Genomic DNA, 5,437 nt, shown 5'->3' on the forward strand with positions numbered 1-5,437 from the left:
GGCTTAACCCACTGAGCCACCCAGGCACCCGAAATGCTCATTTTTAGTTGGCTTCATTGACTTTCACTCATTCTGATTGTATGTGACGTGATGGTAGATGAAGAATGCTTCCGTATATTGGGACGCCTGGGTGGCTCAGTTGGTTAAGCAGCTGCCTTCGGCTCAGGTCATGATCCCAGCGTCCTGGGATCAAGTCCCACATTGGGCTCCTTGCTCGGCGGGGAGCCTGCTTCTCCCTCTGCCTCTGCCTGCCATTCTGTCTGCCTGTGCTCGCTCTCTCCCCCTCTCTCTCTCTGATAAATAAATAAAATCTTTAAAAAAAAAAAAAAAAAAAAAAAAGAATGCTTCCGTATAAATCTGTGACTATTTTGTAAAGACACCCTCCTACATGTCTTCAGTCTGCATACTGGGAAATGTACTTTCTCAGTGTCATGGATCAGAAATTTACATAAGACTCAGTGCTGGGGGAAAAATGGTTTCTTGGTTGGAGGTCAGTCTCAAGGGCAGTAGTGCCTTAAGAGGAGGCGGGTGTGCACACATCCTTTACGTTATTATAAATCTTTACTGGAATGATGATCTAAATAATACAAAATAGACTTGCCTGAAAGAGCATTCGATTGATCTCATAAAAATCTCTAATGGAATAACACTTAAGAATTTCAACCTTGTGGGGTGCCTGGGTGGCTCAGTGGGTTGAGCCGCTGCCTTCGACTCAGGTCATGATCTCAGGGTCCTGGGATCAAGTCCCACAGCGGGCTCTCTGCTCAGCAGGGAGCCTGCTTCCTCCTCTCTCTCTCTCTATGCCTGCCTCTCTGCCTACTTGTGATCTCTCTCTGTCAAATAAATAAATAAAATCTTTAAAAAAAAAAAAAAGAATTTCAACCTTGTGACCCAAAGAGAAAGTGTTTAGGAAATCCATATTGCTAATATGGAAAGCTCTCCGTAATACATTAAGTGATAAAATCAAGTTGCAGAATATTATGGGATCTGGAGAGATATATGACAGGTTGTTCAGTGGTAACCTCAGGGAAAGAGAATGGGGAAGGTTTTGAGGAGAGTGTCATCTTAATGCTTTGGGCATAATTTTTTTTTCTTAAATAGTCTTTTTAAATAAAGCACTTGGAAACCAAATTTTGTTGAGGGAACAGAAAGCTAACTGAGGACAAAGTACAAGTTGACCCCCTGCAACCTCCCCCACCACCAGCCCCCCGCTCCTGGGTGGGATTTGTGTGACCCTCCTCCAGGAAATTTCCAACTATCTTAATGCTTTGCTAGAGGGAAAAACAAATTTAGCTTGATAATAACAAGGCCTCCAGTGTCCTGAAGGTCTTCTTCTTCTTTTCTTTTTAAAGATTTTATTTAATTGTCAGACAGAGAGAGAATGCAGACAAGCAGGGAGAGAGGCAGAGGGAGAAGCAGGCTCCCCTCTGAGCAAGGAGCTTGATGCAGGACTTGATTCCAGGACCCTGAGATCATGACCTGAGCTGAAGGCGGATGCTTAACTGACTGTGACACCCAGGCCTCCCTCCTAAAGGTTTTCTTTAGGATATAAAAGTCCTTCTGGGGACACCTGGGTGGCTCAGTGGGTTAAGCCTCTGCCTTCAGCTCGGGTCATGGTCCCAGGGTCCTGGGATCGAGCCCCGCATCGGGCTTTCTGCTTGGTGAGGAACATGCTTTCTCTTCTCTCTCTGCCTACTTGTGATCTCTGCCAAATAAATAAAATCTTTTAAAAATAAAATAAAACAGAAGCTATGGTATCATAAAGCTCAATTCCCATATTGATCTTGTGAGCATCCATTTTAGGTATTAGATAGGGTTTGTTGGAGCTTGTATTCCAGAGCCCTCCAGAAAAAGATGAGTAGATCTATCTCTTGGCATCTCAGTAAATACAATTCCTTTTTTTCCCCTTCTTCTTTAAAGATTGTATTTATTTATTTTTATTTATTTATTTATTTATTTAGTATTTATTTATTTGACAGAGATCAGGAGAGCACAGGCAGGGCGGTGGCAGAGGGAAAGGGAGAAGCAGACTCCCTGTTGAGCAGGGAGCCTTATGTGGGGCTCGATCTGCTCCTGGGATCAGGACCAGAGCTTAACCGACTGACCTACCCGGGTGTCCCAGTAAATACAATTTCTTTTTTTTTTTTTTTTTAAGATTTTATTTATTTATTTGACAGAGAGAGATCACAAGTATGCAGAGAGGCAGGTGGAGAGAGAGGGGGAAGCAGGCTCCCCACTGAGCAGAGAGCCCGATGTGGGACTCGATCCCAGGACCCTGAGATCATGACCTGAGCCAAAGGCAGAGGCTAAACCCACTGAGCCACCCAGGTGCCTGTAAATACAATTTCTCAGTCACCAAAGGCACTGTAGAAATTTTAAAAACTAGGGACAAATGCCCTAAGGCTTCTTCTATGAAGGAGGTGTAACCACTTGGGGAACTATTTGTTGGGAGCAGTGGGAGCACTATTAAGAGTGTAGGGAGCTGGACACCTGGGTGGCTCATTATTATTTATTTTATTTATAATATTATTTATTAAAGATAAATAAAATCTTTAAATAGTCTCAAACACATACTTCAGGAACTGAGTATTTTTTTCTGTCATACTTTATTCCAGAAAGGATTTAGGTCATCTTTTTATTTATTTTTTTTAAGATTTTATTGATTTATTTGACAGACAGAGATCAAAAGTAGGCAGACAGGCAGGCAGAGAGAGGGGAGGGGGTGAATCAGCCTCCCTGCTGAGCAGAGAGCCCGATGTGGGGCTCGATCCCAGGACCCTAGGATCATGACCTGAGCCGAAGGCAGAGGCTTACCCCATTGAGCCACCCAGGCGCCCTAAAAAATATTTTATTTATTTATTTGACAGAGAGAGATCACAAGTAGGCAGAGAGGCGGGCAGAGAGAGGAGGAAGCAGGCTCCCTGCTGAGCAGAGAGCCCAATGCGGGGCTCGATCCCAGGACCTTAGGATCATGATCTGAACCGAAGGCAGAGGATTTAACCCACTGAGCCACCCAGGTGCCCCAAATAAATAAAATCTTAAAAAAAAAAAAATTGCACGGTCAGTTGTCTCTTAGAGCCATCCACAGTTTACGACAGGAAAACCATGTTATCTGCATGTCTGCCTACTGGCCTTTCTTTGCTGAAGAGATGGTAATCTCTTCTCAAAGTGCTTTTAAATCAGTAAGACACAATTTTAAGAGGAAGGTGGGTGGGCATAATATATTACTATTTAACCCCCTTCCAAAAGATTAATGTCATCTATCAAAAAATTTAAAAAAAAATTTTTTTTCTAAGTTTTAGTTAAATAATCTCTACACCTACCTTGAGGCTTGAAGTCACAACCCCAAGATCAAGAGTTGCATGCTCTGCCAACCAGGTGCTCATCATCTATCAGAAAAATTTTTTTAAAAGGTTCTTATTGGGACATCTGGGTGACTCAGTCAGTTAAGTTTCCTGGGATCTGTGATCAAGTCCCATATTGGGCTCCTTGCTCAGCGGGGAGCCTGCTTCTCCCTCCCCCTGTTTGTGCTCTCTCTCTGACAAATAAAATTTTTTTTTTTAAGATTTTTATTTGTTTATTTGACAGAGATTACAAGTAGACAGAGAGGCAGGCAGAGAGAGAGAGAGGGAAGCAGGCTCCTGGCTGAGCAGAGAGCCCGATGCGGGACTTGATCCCAGGACCCTGGGATCATGACCTGAGCCGAAGGCAGCAGCTTAACCCACTGAGCCACCCAGGCGCCCCCAATTTTTTTTTTTAAAGGTTCTTATTGACCATGAATGTTCTACCTAATTCTGTATTTAATGCATACATGTTCCCCAATAATGGACTGCAGAGTCAAAGGCTGAGGAAAAATTATAACAAAAGCCACAAACCATTTTACATTATTCCCCAAAGGGACTAAGAATCACTAAACACTATTTAGCTGAAAAATTTTATACCAAAAGATCTTAAATATTGACCAACTAATGAAAAAAATGACCTAAAAAATACTAAATAACTTAATTTTTTTTTTAAGGTTTTATCTCTTGATTTGACAGAGAGTGAGATCACAAGTAGGCAGAGCAGCAGGCACGGGGGTGGGGGGAAGCAGGCTCCCTGCTGAGCAGAGAGTCCAATGCAGGGCTCGATCCCAGGACCCTGAGATCATGACCTGAGCTGAAGGCAGAGGCTTAACCCACTGAGCCACCCCGGTGCCCCCAAAGAACTTACTTTTTTAGGTGAAACATTGCAGGGGCCTCCAAGGGAACTTCATTAATGAAGGTGGGGGAAACAGATGGTTCAAGGGAGATGCACAGAAATAGAAGAAAACAGATCAGAGGTAGAGGCTGAGCGAAGCTAGTCAACCAAGTGTGGCTTTAAGACAAGGAGAGGTAGAGAAATGATAAGATGGGACACAGGACCTCAGCATTAGCTCTTTCGATCACCTGCTTTGAGAGAATTTTCAGTAAAATGGTAATGATTAAAGCCCAAACCCGGGGCTTTTTACGAAAAGGCAGGTAGCTTCCCTCTGCTCAGCTTGCTCTTTGGATTCTGGCGCATACGTAGGCAAAACCAGCAGCCAGCAGACTGGGGGGCTGCGCCAACGGAGCCCACAGCGGTGGGCTGCCAATGACGTAGCCTGCTCGTACTTCTGTAGGGCGGTGGGGATTCCAGCTGGGCGTTCTCAAAACTAGGCCAGGATCTTTTCTAACTTGTACGTATTCCCTTCTCCCAGGACACTTCAGAGAAACCATGCTCTGAGTCAGGATGAATCGATGCCTGTTCTTTCTGGAGATACTTAAATGCTCATTGACTCACTCAGATCCACTTCACAATTTTATTACTCAAGTAAAATGACTCCCATTTTTCTTCTTCCCACTAGCATCATCTACCAGCAGCATATGACTACAAAAAGATCTCGAATTTTGTTTTTAAATAACTCAACTCTTGGGGTGCCTGGGTGGCTCAGTCGGTTAAGTGGCTGCCTTCGGCTCACGTCATAATCTCAAGGTCCTGGGATCAAGTCCCTCGTCAGGCTCCCCACTCAACAGGGAGTCTGCTTGTCCCTCCCCCTATGCCCCTCCCCTGCCTCAAATAAATAAAATCTTTTTTTTTTTTAAGATTTTATTTATTTATTTGACAGAGATCACAAGTAGGCAGAGAGACAGGTGGGGGAAGCAGGCTCCCCGCCGAGCAAAGAGCCCGAAGCGGAACTCGATCCCAGGACCCTGAGATCATGACCTGAGCTGAAGGCAGAGGCTTTAACCCACTGAGTCACCCAGGCGCCCAAGTAAATAAAATCTTAACAATAATAATAATAAATAACATGACTCTTGTATGATTAAATTGGAATGTTTCCCTATTAAAATACACTGTGTGTCTGCACAGCTTTCGGCCCCATCTAACGCAGAAATCGCCTCCATATCCCACACCAGAAAGAAGGACTGGCCATTCG

Source organism: Mustela nigripes, chromosome 14 (genome assembly GCF_022355385.1).
Source record: "Mustela nigripes isolate SB6536 chromosome 14, MUSNIG.SB6536, whole genome shotgun sequence".
NCBI lineage: Eukaryota > Metazoa > Chordata > Mammalia > Carnivora > Mustelidae > Mustela > Mustela nigripes.